The sequence below is a fragment of the Ranitomeya imitator genome, chromosome 1 (assembly GCF_032444005.1).
Source record: "Ranitomeya imitator isolate aRanImi1 chromosome 1, aRanImi1.pri, whole genome shotgun sequence".
NCBI classification, from domain to species: domain Eukaryota; kingdom Metazoa; phylum Chordata; class Amphibia; order Anura; family Dendrobatidae; genus Ranitomeya; species Ranitomeya imitator.
Window position 1 is genome coordinate 800,731,354 of NC_091282.1, and position 25,463 is coordinate 800,756,816.

The 25,463-nt window shown below is 44.5% G+C and overlaps 1 long non-coding RNA gene across 2 annotated transcripts in view; it reads left to right on the forward strand.

The window, feature by feature from the left end:
• The window catches only part of LOC138658136 (uncharacterized), a 107,459-nt gene that overhangs the window by 6,938 nt on the left and 75,058 nt on the right, over positions 1-25,463 (forward strand). Inside the window, exon 2 of one of the 2 annotated variants that reach the window (XR_011317357.1) lies at positions 13,986-14,126. The exons of the other annotated variant lie outside the window; for it this stretch is intronic. This is a non-coding gene — a long non-coding RNA (uncharacterized lncRNA). The remainder of the gene's footprint in view (positions 1-13,985; positions 14,127-25,463) is intronic. 2 annotated transcript variants of the gene reach the window in all.

A 25,463-nucleotide genomic window follows, 5' to 3' on the forward strand; every position in this document is an offset into this window, starting at 1 on the left:
TTTTTCTATTGGAGTGCTGCCTTCGTTTTTCTGGATAATAGCATGAGGTTTGGTACATACCTGGAAGGATTTTTTGCACCCTTTGTTTTCTTTTGGTGCTTTTTCTATCTGTCTGTCTGTCTGTGTGTAAACATTATTCTTCAATGGATTATGTAAAAGAAGAGGCTGGACAAGGAAATGACATCACAATTCTTTTTTGTTAAATAATAGATCTTTATTTAACCTACAAAAACGCATACAAATCCGCATGAAAATCGGCATCAAAAACGCATCAAATCCATGTGGATTTTTAACTGCATTTTCTGCCAAGAGAGGAAGAATCCGTGCAGAATATTCCAGAGGTAAATCTGCAACGTGTGCATCTAGCTAATGGCATCACACCTCTCCACACTGTAGAATGGCCCCAACTCAAATCTTCACACTGTATAATTGCTTGCATACAGTATAATGGACCCCACACAGCGCTCTATAAAGTATAAAGGCTCGCATATAGCCCTCCAAATATTATAATGCCCCCCACAGAGATCTCCATATATTATAATAGCCCCCAAATAGCCCTCCATATAGTTACATTGGCCCCATAGTCCTCCATATAGTATACGACCCCCCTATGATCCTCCATATCGTTTAACCCCTGGGCCATTTTCTGTTTTTGCGTTTTCGTTTTTCATTGCCCTTTATCCCAGAGCCATATTTTTTTTTATTTTTTGGTCAAAATGGCCATGTGAGGGCTTGTTTTTTTGCGGGACGAGTTGTACTGTTGCATGACACTATTGGTTTTAGCATATCATGTACTGGAAAAAGGGAAATAAATTCCAAGTGTGGTGAAATTGCAAAAAAAAGTGCAGTCCCACAGTTTTTTTTTTTAACCACTTCACTAAATGCTAAACGTGAGCTGTCATTATGATTCTCCAGGTCATTACAAGTTCATAGACACCAAACATGTCTAGGTTCTTTTTTATCTAAGTAGTGAAAAAAAATTCCAAACTTTGTTAGAAAAAAAAATTGAGCCATTTTACCCGATACCCGTAGCGTCTCCATTTTTCTTGATCTCGGGTTGGGTGAGGGCTTATTTTGTGTGCTGAGCTGAAGTTTTTAATTATACCATTTTGGTGCAGATACGATATTTTGATCGCCCGTCATTGCATTTTAATGCCATGTTGTGGCGACCAAAAAAAACGTACTTCTGGAGTTTTGACTTTTTTTCTCATTACGCTGTTTCACGATCGGGTTAACATTTTTATATTGATAGATCGGGCGATTTTGAACGCGGCAATACAAAATATGTGTATGTTTGATTCTTTTTATTTTGAATGGGGCGAAAGGGGGGTGATTTGAACTTTTATATTTTTATTTTTTAAATATTTTTAAAAACATTTTTTTTCACTTTTGGCATGCTTCAATAGTTTCTATTACTAGGTGAAGAGAATGGGGCATCAGACTGCGCTGCTCGCCTGTCAGGATAATGTACCAGAGAAGTCCAAGTAGATGTAATAGAGAATAGACTAATGTAATTCTCTATTACATCTAGGGATGAGCGACCTTTACTTTTATAGGATCGGGTCGGGTTTCACGAAACCCGACTTTTTCAAAAGTCGGGTCGTGTGAAATTGGCCGATCCTATAAAAAAGTCGGGGTCGGGGTCGTCCGAAACTCGAAACCCAATGCAGTGCATTGGGTTTCCATGGTTCCCAGGGTCTGAAGGAGCGGAAACTCTCCTTCAGGCCCTGCGATCCATATTTTAGTGTAAAATAAAGAATTAAAATAAAAAATATCGCAATACTTACCCTCTGACGCGCCCTGGTACTAACCGCAAGTCTTCCTTCCTTAGAATCAGCCTTCCAGGACCTGGCGGTGACGTCGCGGCTTGTGATTGGCCGCGCGGCCGCCCATGTGACCGCTCGTGCGACCAATCAGAAGCCGTGACGTCACCGAAGGTCCTTCAAGCGCTGATTCTTAGGAAGGAAGGCTGTCGGAAGGAAGCAGGGCGCTTCCGAGGGTGAGTATATACCTAATAGGAATATACTCACCCTCGGAAGCGCCCTGCTTCCTTCCGACAGCCTTCCTTCCTAAGAATCAGCCCTTCCAGGACCTTCGGTGACGTCACGGCTTCTGATTGGTCACATGGGCGGCCGCGCGGCCAATCACAAGCCGCGACGTCACCGCCAGGTCCTGGAAGGCTGATTCTAAGGAAGGAAGACTGCCGGTTAGTACCAGGGCGCGTCAGAGGGTAAGTATTGCGATATTTTTTATTTTAATTCTTTATTTTACACTTTAATCTGAATTCCGATACCAATTCCCGATATCTTAAACATATCGGGAATCGGTATCGGAATTCCGATTCCAGATTCAAAAGATCGCCGACTTCATGGCCGACCCCACACTGGGGTCGGGTCGGGTTTCATGAAACCCGAGCTTGCCAAAAGTCGGCAACTTTTGAAAAATCTCGACCCGTTTCGCTCAACCCTAATTACATCTACTTGGACTTCTCTGGTACATTATCCTGACAGGCGAGCAGCGCAGTCTGATGCCCCATTCTCTTCACCTAGCAAAGGATCATCACATCGGGGCTTGCAGCAGGAGCCAATGCTAAGTACAGTGGTTGTGTCTCACAGAACCATAATAGGTGAGTGAATTTATATTATCTCTCACGAATATTCCCATTATCTCGGATAAGACCTTATGTGCACTCTATATTCCTTCTAGCTACCTTGTCAATAGTTTCCATGGGAGATTAGAAGCTGCCATAATCCGATCGTCTCTGCTACATACAGGCGATGATCAGATCGCCTGCATGTAGCAGAATTGCTCACTTGCATAGCAATTCGGCATTGACAACTATAGAGGTGTGCTGGAGACCTCTGTTGTCATGCTATCCCATCGTTGACTGGCGATCACGTGACAGGGTCACGAGTTTAACTGGTTAACAGCCGCAGGTGTACCGCGATTCCACCCAGGGCTGTTGAGGTCACATCTCAGCTGTATATATCAGCTGACATGTGCCCAGAAAGGTGTGGACTCCGGCGGGGAGTCCGACATCAGCGTACTATTATGCCCGATATCGGAAAGGGGTTAATGCACTGCCCATAGTCCTCTATATAGTATAATGTGTTGACCACGCTCGCTGGTGGTGTACGTGGACCAACTGTGCCATGGGGCTGGGCTCACCTAGGAGGGGTGCAACTAAGTGGTTACCTGGTGTTCACAGGATCTACTGAAGGTGAAATCAGGCTTGAGCTGCACCTAAATGCCAGGTTGCACCACTACGCAGTGTCCTGTACTGCAGCTGCCGATCCCAGTGGTTGGGTCCACTGGATTGGAACACGGGAGCGGGGTCACCGACAGGAAGGATTAGAAGACTAACAGACAGTACGGACAATGTGGACTTCGGGGATAGGTTCTCGTCCAGACCCAGAGGTCTCGGGCAACGGTTCAGGTACTGCCGACTTGACTACAGGGTTCAGGTACCACCAAAGTCGCTTCAGGGACACATATAAACTACACAGGACTACAGTAACAATACAGGAGAGGGAAATAACTAATTTAAACTAAGGATAAGTGACCTGGCAACATACTGTTGCACACACAGACTACTTCTAACAAACTATAAGGGTTGCTCAGGCACCTCCCTATTGGGGAGGGTGCATTTTACACAAGATGCCTCCCAGTCAGCGTAGCTACTGGGGGGGGCAGAGGATGCAGGCGCCCCGGGCCCGATGCTCAGAGGGGGCCCACCCGGAGCTACGCTGTAACTATCTGCGCGCAGCGCGCCGATACAATTGCCTTCTGCGGCAGAGCAGATCTCCCTGCTCTGCCACTATGGGGCCCCTGAGCAGGCGAGGGGGCCCGGTGCCAGCAGTGCTCGCCTTTCATCGCAGGGTCAGCTGTACCGGCATTTAGCCGATACAGCTGACCGCAATCATGAGGGAAGGAGCGCTGCGCTCCTTCCCCCATCATTCCCCTGTCAGCGTCTGACATCGGTGAGAGCGATGAGTCACTGCCCAGCGCCCGCTGTCAGGAGACGAGCGGGACCTCAGAGCAGCGCAGTAACCAGGAAGAAGAGAGGTGAGTATTTTTTTAAGGGGTGCTGCCTTATACTACAGAATCTGCCTATGGGGGGGTGCTGTCTTATACTACAGGGTCTGCCTAATACTACAGGGTCTGCCTATGGGGGGTCTGCCTAATACTACAGGGTCTGCCTATGGGGTGCTGCCTTATACTACAGAGTCTGCCTATGGGTGCTGCCTTGTGCTATAGAGTCTGCCTATGGGGGATGCATTATACAATATAGAGTAAGCCTATGGGGAGTGCATTATACTATATTGAAGACTATCTTGTGCATTATACTATATGGAGGCTATCTAGAGGGGCATCATACAGTGTGGGGATTACAGTGTTGGAGCCATCAAACAGTTTGGAGGCTACTAAGGGGTCAGTATACTGTGTATATACATGGGCAGCACGGTGGCTCAGTGGATAGCACTGCAGCCTTGCAGCACTGGAGTCTTGGGTTCTAATCCCACCTTGGACAACATCTGCAAGGAGTTTGTATGTTCTCCCCGTGTTTGCTGTTTGCGTGGGTTTCCTCCGGGTACTCCGGTTTCCTCCCACATTCCAAAGACATACTGATAGGGAATTTAGATTGTGAGCCCCATCAGGGACAGTGATGATAATGTTTGCAAAACTGTAAAGCGCTGCGGGAATATGTTAGCGCTATATAAAAATAAAGATTATTATTATAAGAGAGCATCATACTATGTATAGGGGAGCTGTACAGGGGGCAGACTCAGGACATTACTAAATGTAAAGTTTGCACTTATTGTTATAGGGGAACTCAGGTTACTGTGACCATCAAAGGGGCACACAGGACAATATTACTTTCTAGGGGACAAAATATGGGCACTTTTCTAGGGCACTTGCACCTGGCATTGCTATATTATAGAGGGTTGTCTTAGAATTTAGAGGGCACACAGAACCACACCTCAGGTGCAGTAATAGGGACACATACGGCAGCAGCGGCTCAGTATTGGGATATCAGGTGTAGTAATAGGGACACATACGGCAGCAGCGGCTCAGTATTGGGGTATCAGGTGCAGTAATAGGGACACATACGGCAGCAGCGGCTCAGTATTGGGATATCAGGTGTAGTAATAGGGACACATACAGCAGCAGCGGCTCAGTATTGGGGTATCAGGTGCAATAATAGGGACACATGGCAGCAGCGGCTCAGTATTGGGGTATCAGGTGCAGTAATAGGGACACATGGCAGCAGCGGCTCAGTATTGGGGTATCAGGGGCAGTAATAGGGACACACGGCAGCAGAGGCTCAGTATTGGGGTATCAGGTGCAGTAATAGGGACACATACGGCAGCAGCGGCTCAGTATTGGGGTATCAGGTGCAGTAATAGGGACACATACGGCAGCAGCGGCTCAGTATTGGGGTATCAGGTGCAGTAATAGGGTCACATACGGCAGCAGCGGCTCAGTATTGGGGTATCAGCAGGATGAGGAGTTTGTGCAGTTTGTGAATAGATGGTGTTGGGGCTGGAATATGAGAAGTGAAATGTGTCTTTGTTGTATTCTCTGCAGCCGAGTCATTGCTGGAAGAAGTTGTCATGTCGGTCTGGGCCAGATGGAAAAGACGGGCAAAGTGACGACTCCATCATAAAGAACGTCAGCGGTAAGTCATTATCTGTAACTGTGCTGTGATCTATGTTCTGTAGGACTGATATCTACCACTGACCATATGGCGGTAATATCCATTTTGGTCGTTATATAAAGATTATCTTCTAGTAACAGCGCGGTCATCTGCTGAGGTTCTCCTCCACTATTAGGGTGCATCACCAAGTTGTAATCAAGGTTACCTGGTTAGAGACCCACTCAGAAGCTTCCCCCCCCCTGAACAAAAACCCTAGCTACGCTTCTGCTCCCAGTTATTGGTTGGAGGCATCTTTGGAGGTGCACGCATGCACTAGGCGCACCGCAGGAAGTCAGTATGGCGTGGACAGAAGAAGGAGGGGAAGGAATGTGCAGACGCTGCCGCTGTCAGTGCGGTGAGTATGTCAGCGTCCCTGCATGGAAAGAGCAGGGGAACCATGCGGGTGCGCTGTATATAATGCACTTCTCATATTCCTCCATGTATTAAAATGCACTCCTCATAGTTCTCCATACAGTATAATGCACCCCATAGTCCTCCATACAATATAATGCACTCACCATAGTTTTCCATATAGTAAAATGCACTCCTCCTAGTCTTCCATACAGTATAATGCACTTCTCACAGTCCTTCATATATAATGCACTCCCCACTATTCTCCATAAAGTGTAGTGCACTCTCCACAGTCCTCTACAGTATAATGCACTCCCTATAGTCCTCCATACAGTATAACGCACCCCTTTGTCCTATATACCATATAATACATCCCATAGTCCTTCATATAGTATAATGCACCCCCATAATCCTCCATATAGTATAATGCACTTCCCATAGTCCTCCCTATTGTCATGAAGCTGCAGTGCAATACAGTGCAACCAACACCAGGGGGAGTTTAATAGGGGTGCGAGACTGCACACACTGAGCAGAATGAGGCAGAGCAAAGTTAACCCTTGATATGATCCCTCCAAAAAAGGGCAGACACTAATAAACCCTGGAACGGATCATGACACCTATAGTATAATGCACCCCATAGTCCACCATAGAGTATAATACACACCCCATAGTCCTCCATACAGTATAATGCACTCTCCATAGTCCTCCTCCGCATAGTCCTCCGTACAGTATAATGCACTTCCCATAGTCCACTATACAGTATAATTCACTCCAAATAGTCATCCATAGAATATAATGCACTCCCCATGGTCCTCTGTACATTATAATGCACTCTCCATAGTCCTCCTCCGCATACTTCTCCATACAGTATAATGCATAACATAGTCCTCTGTAGAGTATAATGCACTCCCCATAGTCCTCCATACAGTACAATGCACTCTCCATAGTCCTCCATACAGTACAATGCACTCTCCATAGTCCTCAATACAGTACAATGCACTTCCTATGGTCCTCTGTACATTATAATGCACTCTCCATAGTCCTCCTCCACATAGTTCTCCATACAGTATAATGCACACCATAGTCCTCCGTAGAGTATAATGCACTCCCCATAGTCCTACATACAGTATAATGCACTCTCCATAGTCCTCCTCCGCATAGTCCTCCGTATAATATAATGCACTTCACATAGTCCTCTGTACAGTATAATGCACTCCCCATAGTCCTCTATACAGTATAATGAACTCTCCATAGTCCTCAATACATTACAATGCACTCTCCATAGTCCTCCATACAGTATAATGCACTCTCCATAGTCCTCCATACAGTATAATGCAATCTCCATAGTCCTCCGCATAGGCCTCTGTACAATATAATGCACACCCCATAGTCCTCCATACAGTATAATGCACTCTCCATAGTCCTCCGCATAGTCCTCCGTACAGTATAATGCACTCCCCATAGTCCTCAATACATGTAAAGCGCCATGGAATAAATGGCGCTATAACAATAAATAATAATAATAATACAGTATAATGCACTTCCCATGGTCATCTGTACATTATAATGCACTCTCCATAGTCCTCCTCTGCATAGTTCTCCTTAGATTATAATGCACACCATAGTCCTCCGTAGAGTATAATGCACTCCCCATAGTCCTCCATACAGTATAATGCACTCTCCATAGTCCTCCGTATAATATAATGCACTTCACATAGTAATCTGTACAGTATAATGCACTCCCCATAGTCCTCCATACAATATAATGCACTCCCCATAGTCCTCAATACATTATAATGCACTCTCCATAGTCCTCCATACAGTATAATGCACTCCCCATAGGCCTCCGTATAGTATAATGCACTCCCCATAGTCCTCCGTACATTTTAATGCTCTCCTCATAGTCCTCCGTACATTATAATGCACTCCCCATAGTCCTCCGTACATTATAATACACTCCCCATAGTCCTCCATACAGTATAATGGACTTCCTATGGTCCTCTCTACATTATAATGCACTCCCCATAGTCCTCTGTAAATTATAATGCACTCCCCATAGTCCTCTGTACATTATAATGCACTCCCCATAGTCCTCTGTACATTATAATGCACTCCCCATAGTCCTCTGTATATTATAATGCACTCCCCATAGTCCTCCGTACATTATAATGCACTCACCATATTATTATGTACAGTATACTGCTCTCCACATAGTCCTCCATATAAGTATAATGCACTCCCTATAGTCCTCTATCCAATATTATGGCCACCACAATGTACTCGCTAATTTAAAAAAATAAATTACTCACCTCTCCTCCTCGTTACCCTGCTGCTCCGTTCTATGCAGTTAGCGCTGTGAAGGGGCGCACATCTCAGGGCAGCGGGCGTCATGTAGTGCGCTGAGATGTCAGATACCGAAGAAGAATGATGGAGGAAGCGTCAACTGATGCTCTCTCTTTCTTCATTGCTTGAAACTTTATCGGCATCCAGAATGCCGATACAGTTGAACTTGTGACGGTGTGGGAGGCGCTAGCTCTTGCAACTGGCTACATTACTGGATGAGTATCAGTATAGGAGAGTAAACACCTACTGTCCTTGCTGTACAGTACCCCCACCCTAATGTAGGATTAATTCAGATAAGTAGCAATAGAATTAAATATATGTCTATACCTACCTCATCACAATTCATAGCATAGCACAATATATTTGGAAATCAATTTTAGTGAGTGTATAATTTAGTGGGCTTTCTGAGTTCTCTGGGTCCTCATTCATTGATATCTGATCCCCTAAAGCAGCCTATTAAATGTTCTCCTGACAATGCCACAATCCTATGTAATGTAACAAAAAAAAAGATAATGGACCGCACCTCCAAAAATCATACACTGATCTAATGCCGCTAGGCAAAAATATATATAACTGAACATGAGGTTCTTAGGCTAAGTGCACACGATGCGGATTTGCTGCACAACCGCAACTTTTTTTTCTGCGCAGATTTACAGTACAATGTAAATCAATAGGAAAAAAAAAAAAAAAGCAATCAAACCCATTTGGAAACCACAATCACTGCCCACAATGACCAACATAAAAAAGCCACCAAAAAAGCGGGAGTAGACTGTATAAAAATGTAGACTTTCAAAAAGGTACAAATTTAAAAGAATAAGGCACAAAAGAAAAACTAGCCCCCCAAAAAATGCACAAATGCAATAACGAATCGGGCCCTTTAATTTTTGCATGCATGATTTTTGGAGAGAAAAAAAGTAACAAAAAAATCCTAGAACTGTTCTGCGTAATGCATTTTGTGTTGCTTGATCCATGTGACCAGCATTGAATGGCGGCTGTATAGGGTGAGGACTCATGATGTGTTTTCTAATGAATTATTGATGCCTGTAGTCATTTGGAAGCATTATGCTTTCTTTCCAGATCTAAGTACGCTCTGTCGTCATGGCAGTGGGAGATCACTATGGTACAGCTGACGTATGCATCTGTAAAGAACCCGTAATTTATGGGCTAATGAAGTCACTGTAGGATCAATACACACGAGCTTCCAGTAGCAGAAATAATGATACCAGGAGGATATGTTGGCTTACCGCCAATGAAAACCCAGCTTGAAAAAATGATATTAAAATCCGAAATGTTGGCCTACTGTAATGTATATTCAGCAAATGCACTCAATACTTGGTCGGGGCTTCTTTTGCATCAATTACTGCATCAATGCGTCGTGGCACGGACACGATCAGCCTGTGGCACTGCTGAGGTGTTATGGAAGCCCAGGTTGCTTTGATATCAGCCTTCAGCTCGTCTGCATTGTGGGGTCTGGTGTCTCTCATCTTCCTCTTGACAATAACCCATAGATTCCCTATGGGGTTAAGGTCAGATGAGTTTGCTGGCCAATCAAGCACAATGATACTGTTGTTTATAAACCAGGTATTGGTGTTTTTGGCAGTGTGGGCAGGTGCCAAGTCCTGCTGGAGAATGAAATTTCCATCTCCAATAAGCTTGTCGGCAGAGGGAAGCATGACGTGCTCTAAAAATTCCTGGTAGACGACTGCGCTAACTTTGGTTTTGATAAAACACAGTGTACCTATACCTGCAGATGACGTGGCTCCAGAAACTATCACTGATTGTGGAAACTTCACACTAGACCTTGGAAATAAAGGTCTCAGATTCTGGAGGAACAATGGAAAGACATACAACCCAAGCTGTTTGAGGTCTAGTGTGAAGTTTCCACAGTCAGTGATGGTTTGGGGAGCTGGTGTATGTATGTATGTAATAACTTAGCACATGGCGGGGCGGTGGATGGGCACTAATAACTCAGGACATGGTGGGGCAGTGAGTGGGCATTCCAAGTGTGATGCTTCCCCTTGCTCTGGAGGACACATCTCGGGCCCATTTTTCAGCCCTGTCTCTCGTCTATTGTATGTACGTGGCGTGACTGACTGGGATACAGACCTTGCAGTCTTCTGCACATCCACCTATGGCTGCATTTGCCTAAGGCCGGCGTCACACTTGCGAGTTTTACGGACGTAAGAGCGCAGAATCTACGTCCGTAAAACTCGCAAAAAATACGGCACAATTATTCTCTATGCCCCTGCTCCTATTTGCCGTATTTTACTGATCAGTATTATACGGCTTTCTACGGCCGTACAAAATCGCAGCATGCTGCGTTTGTCACCGTACTGCGCAAGAAATACGCCAATGAAAGTCTATGGAAGCGTGAAAAATACGGATTACACACGGACAAGCAGTGTGACTTGCGAGAAATACGCAGCGGTGTTAGAGAGAAAAGCCGGTAATTCAGTGCGGTGTACAGTAAAATCACACTGACAGCTTACAGTCCAATAGGTAGAATAAATGTGTACACATAGAATAGGTATATATATATATATATATATGTCAGTGAGACACATATATGTATATATATTAATATTTATTCCAGCGCTATACAGCTTGAAAGCCGGTAATTCAATTACCGGCTTTTTCTTTCTCCTTCCTAAAACCCGACATGATTTGAGACATGGTTTACATACAGTAAACCATGTCTTCTCTCCATTTTTTTTGCAGATTCCACACTACTAATGTCAGTAGTGTGTATCTGCAAAATTTGGCCGTTCTAGCTCTTAAAATAAAGGGTTAAATGGCGGAAAAAATTGGCGTGGGCTCCCGCGCAATTTTCTCCGCCAGAGTAGTAAAGCCAGTGACTGAGGGCAGATATTAATAGCCTGGAGAGGGTCCGCGGTTATTGGCCCCCCCCTTGCTAAAAATATCTGCCCCCAGCCACCCCAGAAAAGGCACATCTGGAAGATGCACCTATTCTGGCACTTGGCCACTCTCTTCCCATTCCCGTGTAGCGGTGGGATATGGGGTAATGAAGGGTTAATGCCACCTTGCTATTGTAAGGTGACATTAAGCCTAATTAATAATGGAGAGGCGTCAATTATGACACCTATCCATTATTAATCCAATTGTAGTGAAGGGTTAAATAAAACACAAACACATTATTTAAAATTATTTTAATGAAATAAAAACAATGGGTGTTGCAGTATTTTATTCAACGCCCAATCCAGTCACTGAAGACCCTCGTTCTGTGAGTAAAAAAACATAATAAACCAACAATATACTTACCCTCCGCAGATCTGTAACGTCCAACGATGTAAATCCTTCTGAAGGGGTTAAAACATTTTGCAGCAAGGAGCTGTGCTAATGCAGGCTGCTCCTCGCTGCAAAACCCCAGGGAATGAGGCTAAAAATAGATCAATGATCTATATTTAGCTTCATTTGCGGTGAGGCGCCCTCTGCTGGCTGTTCATAGATCGTGGGAAATTACCTAGAAAGCTCCCTGGCATAGGAGCAGGGGCATAGAGAATAATTGTGCCGTATTTTTTGCGAGTTTTACGGACGTAGATTCTGCGCTCTTACGTCCGTAAAACTCGCAAGTGTGACGCCGGCCTAATACTTGACCTACATATTATATTTCTTACTATTTATGTGCAGCTGGTGATTTGAGAGCCGTATCTGTCTGTAACTGCTGTAGAGGAGCAGGCGGCTTCTCATTTATTGTTACAGCATTGCCCATTACTGACTATATCTGACCTTTTGATGGGATATTTTCCAGTCTCAACCTGTTGTATACCTTGATTGTAAACTCTAACTTATATGTAGATACATGGTGTTTCATCCTCACTTATCATACATCTTATACATTTCAGGAACTGAATAAAAAAAAACTGGTTGTGGGGGTAATGAGTTCTCAAAATTAGTGTTTAGGGAAAGATACCTACCGTATTTTTCGGCATATAAGATTACTTTTTAACCCCTGAAAATCTTCTCAAAAGTCGGGAGTAGTCTTATACGCCGGGTACGGCATGTGCAGAGCTCTGAGATCGCCACATATGGTGCAGGGAGCGGTCCCGGATGGTTCCCAGGGTCTGGAGGAGAGGAGACTCTCCTTCAGGCCCTGGGATCCATATTCATGTACTTTTTCAATTAAACTTCACAATAAGCTTTCAAGTGGATACACTTAATGGTCATTGTATATATATATATATATATAAAATAGCAGTTATTTGTTTTTCCTTTTTAGTGGGTCCTTGAAGTTACTTATAATTTGGTCAGTAGGAGTAACCATCTCGGGTATGGCCCCCTGGTTTGGCGGGGGGGGGCCATCACAGTATGACCCCCTGGTATGGAGGGGTAACCACTCTGGGCATAGCCTCCTGTTATGATGAGGTAATTCAGTACCACAATGGACATAGAAGTCAGAGCACATACAGTGATCTGACAATAACCCAAAAACATAGAACGAGCTCTGAGACGTGGGAACTCTGCTGACCGCAATCCCTAATCCTCTCCAACCACACTAGAGGCAGCCGTGGATTGCGCCTAACGCTCCCTATGCAACTCGGCACAGCCTGAGAAACTAGCTAGCCTGAAGATAGAAAATAAGCCTACCTTGCCTCAGAGAAATACCCCAAAGGAAAAGGCAGCCCCCACATATAATGACTGTGAGTTAAGATGAAAAGACAAACGTAGAGATGAAATAGATTTAGCAAAGTGAGGCCCGACTTACTAAACAGAGCGAGGATAGGAAAGGTAACTTTGCGGTCAACACAAAACCCTACAAACAACCACGCAAAGGGGGCAAAAAGACCCTCCGTACCGAACTAACGGCACGGAGGTACACCCTCTGCGTCCCAGAGCTTCCAGCAAGCAAGAAAAACAAATAGACAAGCTGGACAGAAAAAAACAGCAAACAAAATAGCAAAGCGGAACTTAGCTATGCAGAGCAGCAGGCCACAGGAACGATCCAGGAGGAAACAGGTCCAATACAAGAACATTGACTGGAGGCCAGGATCAAAGCACTAGGTGGAGTTAAATAGAGCAGCACCTAACGACTTCACCACATCACCTGAGGAAGGAAACTCAGAAGCCGCAGTACCACTCTCCTCCACCAACGGAAGCTCACAGAGAGAATCAGCCGAAGTACCACTTGTGACCACAGGAGGGAGCTCTGCCACAGAATTCACAACAGCCTCCTTGTTTGGAGGGGTGTCCATCACAGTATGGCCCCTGGTGTGGAGGGGTAACCATCTCGGGTATGGCAATCTGGTGTGAAGCGGTAACCATCTCAGGTATGGTCCCCTGGGTGTGAAGGGGTAACCATCTCAGGTATGGCCACCTGGTGTCCAGAAGCATTTATATCTTATAAGACGCTGTTAGGGTAAAGTCCCTAGGGTCATGGCAATCATATTTTGCATGCCTAAAGAATACATTTTTCTCCTCCGAGCTAGAAACAGCGGCAGGACAGAAGAAGAAAAAAAGGTAGGCATGCTTTTCAATACAATCTGCAGCTTCAAGGACCCTCTTTTTTCATGTGACTTGAGAATTCAGAGGTAAGGAGTTTGACTGTTTATATTGACCAACTTCTGTTTCTTCCAAGGTTGTCGTCTGGACAATGCAGTAACCTAATGCATTTAATTGCTTCTTGAAGAAGCAAAAGGGCGAAACACGCGTCGGTGCGCGGAGGGTTACTGGCGGACTAGAAGACATCACCCCCATTTCTTTTCACCTAACCACTGAGGTAATATTATATATGCACTTTTGTATGATGTACTTAGCACTGGCAATTTTATCCTTGGTGGTTGAAGCCTAGACTTTTTCTATGGTTGATAAAATATGATATAGCACAGATATAGGCATGTTTACAGGAATTATTTGCTAAATTAATATAGAGGATGCTTTCCAGCACCTGATAAAGGGATTAACAGAATAATTCATGTTTAAGTGCATATCCTTTAGGTGATTATTTGGGTATAAATATTGTTTAAATGTTATTCTATATTAATTGACTTGCCAGTGTTGCCCTCCCCTGGGGTAAAAAATTGTTCGTGAATTAATGAATATGTGGATCCTTTTTTAAAAAAATGTTTTTTTGGAAAACTTTTGTAATAATAAATATTTAATTTTAATCATTATGATTTGCTTCCTTTAAGTGACGGTTTTTTTCACCGCCCCTTTTGTGAGTTGTACTGTACATAATAGTGGTTTCTAGAATGAAAACCTGTGAATTTGTGAATTTCACAGGTCTACAAAAAATATTTTTTGTAATTATCTCAGGTGACTGCACTTTTCTGAATCAACTTTTTGCCCTGATTTCAAAAATGTATCTAGTTTTTCTGTAGCATGTACAATTTCCATGGAGCAGCATCATTATTATAAGGTATAGGAAATATACTGGTGACATTAAGAAAACCGTAATCTACATATCAGAAAAAAGTTCTTCACCTTACGAAACAGTTTTTATTGTTCCAAAATAATTTCACATGCAAAATAGAAATCAAAATATGAGCAGAAATTGAAAGTGCTTGACATTAGACTGTCGTTGATAAGATTTTTCAGGGTTATCCCTATATAACATCCAACAGTAATCTGCCATCACTGAGTTATTCCAAAAACCCTGGTAGCGGTGTTCCATTACTTTAACCCCTTAGTGACAGAGCCAATTTTGTGCTTAATGACCGGGCCAATATTTACATTTCTGACCACTGTCACTTTATGCGATTATAACTCTAGAACACTTCAACGGATCCCACTGATTCTAAGACTGTTTTTTGTGACATATTGTACTTCATGTTAATGGTAACATTTCTTCGATATGACTTTATTTATGAAAAAAATGGAAATATTGCGAAAATTTTGCAATTTTCAACATTTAAATTTTTAAGCCCTTAAATCAGAGAGTGGTGCCACAACAAATACTTAATAAATAACATTTCCCACATGTCTACTTTACATCAGCACAATTTTGTAAACATAGTAACATAGTAACATAGTAACATAGTTAGTAAGGCCGAAAAAAGACATTTGTCCATCCAGTTCAGCCTATAAATAAATACCCAGATCTACGTCCTTCTACAGAACCTAATAATTGTATGATACAATATTGTTCTGCTCCAGGAAGACATCCAGGCCTCTCTTGAACCCCTCGACTGAGTTCGCCATCACCACCTCCTCAGGCAAGCAATTCCAGATTCTCACTGCCCTAACAGTAAAGAATCCTCTTCTATGTTGGTGGAAAAACCTTCTCTCCTCCAGACGCAAAGAATGCCCCCTTGTGCCCGTCACCTTCCTTGGTATAAACAGATCCTCAGCGAGATATTTGTATTGTCCCCTTATATACTTATACATGGTTATTAGATCGCCCCTCATTCGTCTTTTTTCTAGACTAAATAATCCTAATTTCGCTAATCTATCTGGGTATTGTAGTTCTCCCATCCCCTTTATTAATTTTGTTGCCCTCCTTTGTACTCTCTCTAGTTCCATTATATCCTTCCTGAGCACCGGTGCCCAAAACTGGACACAGTACTCCATGTGCGGTCTAACTAGGGATTTGTACAGAGGCAGTATAATGCTCTCATCATGTGTATCCAGACCTCTTTTAATGCACCCCATGATCCTGTTTGCCTTGGCAGCTGCTGCCTGGCACTGGCTGCTCCAGGTAAGTTTATCATTAACTAGGATCCCCAAGTCCTTCTCCCTGTCAGATTTACCCAGTGGTTTCCCGTTCAGTGTGTAATGGTGATATTGATTCCCTCTTCCCATGTGTATAACCTTACATTTATCATTGTTAAACCTCATCTGCCACCTTTCAGCCCAAGTTTCCAACTTATCCAGATCCATCTGTAGCAGAATACTATCTTCTCTTGTATTAACTGCTTTACATAGTTTTGTATCATCTGCAAATATCGATATTTTACTGTGTAAACCTTCTACCAGATCATTAATGAATATGTTGAAGAGAACAGGTCCCAATACCGACCCCTGCGGTACCCCACTGGTCACAGCGACCCAGTTAGAGACTATACCATTTATAACCACCCTCTGCTTTCTATCACTAAGCCAGTTACTAACCCATTTACACACATTTTCCCCCAGACCAAGCATTCTCATTTTGTGTACCAACCTCTTGTGCGGCACGGTATCAAACGCTTTGGAAAAATCGAGATATACCACGTCCAATGACTCACCGTGGTCCAGCCTATAGCTTACCTCTTCATAAAAACTGATTAGATTGGTTTGACAGGAGCGATTTCTCATAAACCCATGCTGATATGGAGTTAAACAGTTATTCTCATTGAGATAATCCAGAATAACATCCCTCAGAAACCCTTCAAATATTTTACCAACAATAGAGGTTAGACTTACTGGCCTATAATTTCCAGGTTCACTTTTAGAGCCCTTTTTGAATATTGGCACCACATTTGCTATGCGCCAGTCCTGCGGAACAGACCCTGTCGCTATAGAGTCACTAAAAATAAGAAATAATGGTTTATCTATTACATTACTTAGTTCTCTTAGTACTCGTGGGTGTATGCCATCCGGACCCGGAGATTTATCTATTTTAATCTTATTTAGCCGGTTTCGCAAATTTTTTTTGTTAGGAAGCTATAAGGGTTTAAAGTTGACCAGCGATTTCTCATTTTTCCAACAAAATTTACAAAACCATTTTTTTATGTCACTGAGGCTGTGCTTGCAGCATCTCATTCACCAATGGTTCTCAGCCTAGACGGTGGCATCTTGGCACCGTCCAGGTTGAAAACTAATTCTCCCCCAGATATGGATTACGGCATGGGACAGGACGACCTACAAGTATGGTATATTGTTGTTGTTTTTTTATTGTAGTTTTTTTTGCAGGAGATCGAGGGCTTCGGTGAAATTAGGTAAGGTCGTAAGTATGGTTTAATTGAGCTTGTTAAAGGAGTCTGTGCCTTTCTTTCAATTAAAATACTTTTTTCTGGGTGTCTTTGTTTTGTTTCAATGTGACTATGGGGTTAGTAATGGGGCGTCTTATTGACGCCTCTCCATTACTAACCTTGGGGCTTGATGTCAGCAGACAATACAAAGGTGACATCAAGCCCCCCAACTATACCCCACTTGCCACCACCACAGGGCAAGTGGAAAGAGCGAGGCTAAGTGCCAGAATTTGCACATCTTAGAGATGAACCTTTTCTGGGGTGGCTGAGAGCTGATGTTTTTAGCCAGCGGGGCAGTATCCATGGCCCCTTCCTAGGCTATTAATATCAGTTCACAGCTGTCTGCATAGCCTTTGCTGGTTATTAATTACAGGGGGACCCCACATCATTTTAATACCCTATTTTAATAGCCAGTAAAGGCTAAGTATACAGTTGTGAGCTGATATTAATAGTTTGGGAAGCTCCATGGGTATTACCCCCTTCCAGTAGCGCAGCTACCAGGGGGGCAGAGGGTGCGGTCGCCCGGGCCCCTTGCTCTAAGGGGGCCCACTCAGAGTTACTGCAGCTGTTAACTATGCCGGTGTACACAGCAGCCGATGTAGTTCTCTCCACTGTAGTGTGGGGAGACATAATCTCCCTGCACTACCACTGTCTGTTCTATAGCACACGCCCCCATTGCACCCTGTGTGTCTGCACGAGAGACTGCACGAGAGCATTGGCTTCTTCTTCTCCGCCGCAGAGGAGCAAGACAAGGTGGTGCTTTGAGTATTTAGAGCTTGGGTTGCTGCGTGCAGGGGGAAGGGGTTGTGTCTGTGCAGTGAGGAGGGGGCAGGACGCTGCTCCCCTCCTTACAAGTCCTGGATTGTTTATTTTCTTGTAGTTGTGGTCTTGTATCTGAGGCACAGTAGATTTATGGCAGCTAATCTACTTGAACTTTTAAACACATCACAAGGTGTCTCTGCCAATGCAAATCAGCTGCCATAAATCTCATTGTGCCTCACATAGAGCCACTGGCATAAGTAGTATCGAGCATGCACTGACCTGTGTGTGTGTATATATATATATGTATATATATATATATATAGAGTACAGACCAAAAGTTTGGACACAACTTCTCATTTAAAGATTGTTCTGTATTTTCATGACTATGAAAATTGTAAATTCACACTGAAGGCATCAAAACTATGAATTAACACATGTGGAATTATATACTTAACAAAAAAGTGTGAATAAACTGAAAATATGTCTTATATTCTAGGTTCTTCAAAGTAGCCACCTTTTGCTTTGATGACTGCTTTGCACACTCTTGGCATTCTCTTGATGAGCTTCAAGAGGTAGTCACCGGGAATGGTCTTCCAACAATCTTGAAGGAGTTCCCAGAGATGCTTATCACTTGTTGGCCCTTTTGCCTTCACTCTGCGGTCCAGCTCACCCCCAACCATCTCGATTGGGTTCAGGTCTGGTGATCATCTGGCGTAGCACCCCATCACTCTCCTTCTTGGTCAAATAGCCCTTACACAGCCTGGAGGTGTGTTTGGGGTCATTGTCCTGTTGAAAAATAAATGATGGTTCAACTAAATGCAAACCGGATGGAATAGCATGCCGCTGCAAGATGCTGTGGTAGCAATGCTGGTTCAGTATGCCTTCAATTTTGAATAAATCCCCAATAGTGTCACCAGCAAAGCACCCCCACACCATCACACCTCCTCCTCCATGCTTCACGGTGGGAACCAGGCATGTAGAGTCCTTCCGTTCACCTTTTCTGCGTCGCACAAAGACACGGTGGTTGGAACCAAAGATCTCAAATTTGGACTCATCAGACCAAAGCACAGATTTCCACTGATCTAATGTCCATTCCTTGTGTTCTTTAGCCCAAACAAGTCTCTTCTGCTTGTTGCCTGTCCTTAGCAGTGGTTTCCTAGCAGCTGTTTTACCATGAAGGCCTGCTGCACAACGTCTCCTCTTAACAGTTGTTGTAGAGATGTGTCTGCTGCTAGAACTCTGTGTGGCATTGACCTGGTCTCTTATTTGAGCTGCTGTTAACCTGCGATTTCTGAGGCTGGTGACTCGGATAAGCTTATCCTCAGAAGCAGAGGTGACTCTTGGTCTTCCTTTTCCTGGGGCGGTCCTCATGTGAGCCAGTTTCTTTTTAGCGCTTGATGTTTTTTGCAACTGCACTTGGGGACACTTTCAAAGTTTTCCCAATTTTTCGGACTGACTGACCTTCATTTCTTAAAGTAATGATGGCCACTCGTTTTTCTTTTACTTAGCTGCTTTTTTCTTGCCATAATACAAATTCTAACAGTCTATTCAGTAGGACTATCAGCTGTGTATCCACCAGACGTCTGCACAACACAACTGATGGTCCCAACCCCATTTATAAGGCAATAAATCCCACTTATTAAACCTAACAGGGCACACCTGTGAAGAGAAAACCATTCCCGGTGACTACCTCTTGAAGCTCATCAAAAGAATGCCAAGAGTGTGCAAAGCAGTCATCAAAGCAAAAGGTGGCTATTTTGGAGAACCTAGAATATAAGACATATTTTCAGTTGTTTCACACTTTTTTTGTTAAGTATATAATTCCACATGTGTTAATTCATAGTTTTGATGCCTTCAGTGAGAATTTACAATGTTCATAGTCATAAAAATACAGAAAAATCTTTAAATGAGAAGGTGTGTCCAAACTTTTGGTCTGTACTGTATATATAAATATATATATACTGTATATATACTGTCTATATATATATATATATATATATATATATATATATATACATATGTAAAAATATATAGTAGCAAAAAAAAGGCAAGGCACCATTGACAAAATAAAAAAATAGTGTTTTAGTAGCCCATTGGGGCTCAGCCACTTGTCGGTTCTACTGAGAGCCTTTATCTAGAAGAACCAAAACAGTTTTTTTCATTTTTTTTGCTGCTACATTGAAGATCGGTAAATGCCTGGAATGTTTGGGTGTAGCAGCTGTATATTACACACTGTTTGCTAGTGCTGCTTTCAAATCTCACTCTCTATCTATCTATCTATCTATCTATCTATCTATCTATCTATCTATCTATCTATCTATCTATCTATCTATCTATATACACACACACACCCTGTGACTTGGTCCTGTAGCCAGGGTGAGGGTCCTAACATCTCATATTGTAAATCCAGGGTGGCAAGCATCAAAACCCAATTATATAAGTTTTTATTAAAAAAAATAATCCCCACAAAGTTAAGGATGAATAGATATGATAAAAAGCCAAATAGAAGAAAATACAAACAGTCAGTAGGTGCATATAGATGATCACATACAGTCATGGCCACAAGTATTGACACCCCTGCAATTCTGTCAGATAATACTCATTTTCTTCCTGAAAATGATTGCAAACACAAATTCTTTGTTATTATTATCTTCATTTAATTTGTCTTAAATGAAAAAAACATAACAAGAATTGTCCTAAAGCCAAATTGGATATACCCGTATATACTCAAGTATAAGCCGACCCGAGTATAAGCCGACCCCCCTAATTTTGCCACAAAAAACTGGGAAAACTTATTGACTCGAGTATAAGCCTAGGGTGGAAATGCAGCATTTACCGGTGAATTTCAAAAATAAAAATAGATCATTATTTCCCCATAGCTGTGCCATATAGTTCTCTGCACCGTTCATATTTCCCCATAGCTGTGCCCCATATAGTGCTCTGCACCGTTCATTTTGTCCCATAGCTGTGCCCCATATAGTGCTCTGCACCGTTCATTTTGTCCCATAGCTGTGCCCCATACTGTGCTCGGCACCGTTCATTATTGCCCCATATCTGTGCCCCAGATACAATGCTCTGCACCGTTCATTTTGTCCCATAGCCAGGCTCGGACTGGCCCACCAGAGAACCGGAGGATCCTCCGGTGGGCCCTGGCACTGACACCTGCTGGCAGGGCCCCCACTGCTCCAGGGCCCCCACTGCTCCAGCCTCCAGGGCCCCCCCGCCGCCCGCCTTGAATATGATACTCACCCTGCTCCAGCGATGGTCTCGGCGTCTGCACTGCAGCTTGTTCTGAACGAGTGGTCACGTGACACCGCTCATTAAGGCCATGAATATGCACATATTCATGACCTTAAATGAGCGGTGTCACATGACCGGTCAAGCAGGAAGAAGGTGCTGCGCCCGTGCGCCGGCACCTGGAGTCGGGACAGAGCGCGAGGGATGTCGGCACGGCCGTGCAGTGGGACAGGTGAGTATGAGGGACGGGGGGGATGAAGGAGGACATAAGCCGGCGCGCCGAGCGGGAGCAGGTGCAGGTGCAGAGAGATAAGCCATGCATACAGGGGCGGACTATGAGCCATGCATACAGTAACGGGGAAATATAAGCCATGCATACAGGGGGAATATAAGCCATGCATACAGGGGGGAATATAAGCCATGCATACAGGGGCGGAATATGAGCCATGCATACAGGGGGAATATAAGCCATGCATACAGTAACAGGGGGGAATATAAGCCATGCATACAGGGGGAATATAAGCCATGCATACAGGGGGGAATATAAGCCATGCATACAGGGGGGAATATGAGCCATGCATACAGGGGGGAATATAAGCCATGCATACAGGGGGGAATATAAGCCATGCATACAGGGGGGAATATAAGCCCTGAATAAAGGGGGGGATATGAGCAATGCATACAGGGGCAGAATATGAGCCATGCATACAGGGGGGGGGGATATGAGCCATGCATACAGGGGGGGAATATAAGCCATGCATACAGGGGCGGAATATGAGCCATGCATACAGGGGGGGGATATGAGCCATGCATACAGGAGGGGGGATATGAGCCATGCATACGGGGGGAATATGAGCCATGCATACAGGTGGGGGGGATATGAGCCATGCATACGGGGGGGAATATGAGCCATGCATACAGGAGGGGGGTCGTTATACAGTATTGAGCATCATGTGTGGCCGTTATACAGTATGGAGCATCATGTGTGGCCATTATACAGTATGGAGCATCATGTGTGGCCGTTATACAGTATTGAGCATCATGTGTGGCCGATATACAGTCGCGAACATCATTTGTGGCCATTATACAGTATTGAGCATTATGTGGGATCATTATACAGTATGGAGAACTGTGTGGCCGTTATACAGTATGGAGCACTATGTGTGGGTGGTCATTATACAGTATGGAGCACTGTCTGGCCATTATACAGTATGGAGCTATGTGTGGCCATTATACCCATTATACACTATGGAGCATCATGTGTGGCCATTATACACTATGGAGCATCATATGTGGCCATTATACACTATGGATCATCATGTGTGGCCATTATACAGTATGGAGCACTGTGTTGCCATTATACAGTATTGAGCATCATGTGTGGCCATTATACAGTATGGAGAACTGTCTGTGGCCATTATACAGTATGGAGCATCATGTGTGGTGGCCGTTATACAGTATTGAGCATCATGTGTGGCCGTTATACAGTATTGAGCATCATGTGTGGCCATTATACAGTATGGAGCACTGTGTGGCCATATTTTTGTTTGCTTATAATTATTGTATATAAAACAGTGTGATCAGCAGTGCTAAATGGCTGCGGTTGGGATGTGGATATGGGTGTGACTAGTTGTGAAATGGGTGTGGTCAGAGGCGTGGCCTAAAATTTGCCGCGGCGCACTACGCGCACCGCAAACTTTATACCTCCTTCCCTTCTTCAAAAGTTGGGAGGTATGGTACCGCATCTGCCAGATCACGGCAAGTGCCGCAAATCCCATAGGGAATGAATGAGGCCGAACGCAGTGTTGCCATAAGTGATCCGTTACGCGGCAGATGCAGAAAAACTGCCGGATCTGCTTCAAAAGGCGACTTTCACATCAGTGATTCTTGCCAAAGTCACTGCCGATAGTGTCATACTCACCAAAGGGGGAGGCAGCACTAAAAGTGCCTAGGGCAGCAGAAACTCTAAATACGGCCCTGGGGGGCTACATTATATTCTGTGGGGGGACTGCATTATACTCAGGGTACTACATTATATTATGGGGGGCTACATCATACTATATGAGGGGTTACAGTATACTCTATGGGGGGCTGCATTATATTCTGTGGTGGGGCTGCATTATTCTCTCAGGGGACTACATAATATTATGGGGGCTACAACATACTATATGAGGGGGCTACAGTATACTCTATGGGGGGCTGCATTATATTCTGTGGTGGAACTGCATTATCTCAGGGGACTACATTATATTCTGTGGTGGGTGGCATTATACTATATGAGGGGGGGCTGCATTATACCCTATGGGGTGCTACATTATATTCTATGGTGGGGACTGCGTCATACCTGAGAGGGTTGCATTATATTTTGTGGGGTGCTGCATTATATTCTATGAGAGAGGACTGCATTATATTTTATGAGGGGGCTACATCATATTCTGTGAGGGGGCTACCCCAACCCTTGCTACATTATTAAGACGTGAACTACCTTATATTATACCCTGATATTAGCGCTTTTTACCGCACAATTGGTGGTCTTGTATCTATTTCTACGTAGCTACATAGTGGGCCCCAAGAATTATTTTCTCTGGTGGGCCCAAGGTGCTCCAGTCCGACGCTGCCCATAGCTGTGCCCCATACTGTGCTCGGCACAGTTCATTATTGCCCCATATCTGTGCCCCATATACAATGCTCTGCACCGTTCATTATTGTCCCATAGCTGTGCCCCATACTGTGCTCGGCACCGTTCATTTTGTCCCATAGCTGTGCCCCATACTGTGCTCGGCACCGTTCATTATTGCCCCATATCTGTGCCCCATATACAATGCTCTGCACCGTTCATTATTGCCCCATATCTGTGCCCCATATACAATGCTCTGCACCGTTCATTATTGTCCCATAGCTGTGCCCCATACTGTGCTCGGCACCGTTCATTATTGCCCCATATCTGTGCCCCATATACAATGCTCTGCACCGTTCATTATTGTCTCATATCTGTGCCCCATACTGTGCTCGGCACCATTCATTATTGCCCCATATCTGTGCCCCATATATGCTCTGCACCGTTCATTATTGCCCCATATCTGTGACCCATATATGCTCTGCACTGTTCATTGTGCCCCATAGCTGTGCCCCATATACAGTGCTCTGCACCGTTCATTGTGCCCCATAGCTGTGCCCCATACTGTGCTCGGCACCGTTCATTATTGCCCCATATCTGTGCCCCATATACAATGCTCTGCACCGTTCATTTTGTCCCATAGCTGTGCCCCATACAGTGCTCTGCACCGTTCATTGTGCCCCATATCTGTGCCCCATATAGTGCTCTGCACCGTTCATTGTGCTCCATAGCTGTGCCCCATATACAGTGCTCTGCACCGTTCATTGTGCCCCATAGCTGTGCCCCATACAGTGCTCTGCACCGTTCATTGTGCCCCATATCTGTGCCACATATAGTGCTCTGCACCGTTCATTGTGCCCCATAGCTGTGCCCCATATAGTGCTCTGCACCGTTCATTGTGCCCCATAGCTGTGCCCCATATACAGTGCTCTGCACCGTTCATTGTGCCCCATAGCTGTGCCCCATATACAGTGCTCTGCACCGTTCATTGTGCCCCATAGCTGTGCCCCATATACAGTGCTCTGCACCGTTCATTGTGCCCCATAGCTGTGCCCCATATACAGTGCTCTGCACCGTTCATTGTGCCCCATAGCTGTGCCCCATATACAGTGCTCTGCACCGTTCATATTTCCCCATAGATGCTCCACATAAATCTGTGCCGCTGCTGCTGCAATAAAAAAAAAAAAAAACACATACTCACCTCTCTTGCTTGCAGCTCCCAGCGTCCGGTCCCGGCGCCTCCATCTTCCCTGCGTCTCTGCTCTGACTGATCAGGCAGAGGGCGCCGCGCACACTATATGCGTCATCGCGCCCTCTGACCTGAATAGTCAGAGCGCAGACGCCGGGAAGATGGAGGCGCCGGGAAGATGGAGCGACGCCCGGCGGCTGGAACGCGGACAGGTGAATATTACATACTTACCTGGTCCCGGCGTCCGGCTCCCCCTGCCGTCCCACGGTCTTCGGTGCCGCAGCCTCTTTCTCTATCAGCGGTCACCGGCACCGCTGATTAGAGAAATGAATACGCGGCTTCACCCCTATGGGAGGTGGA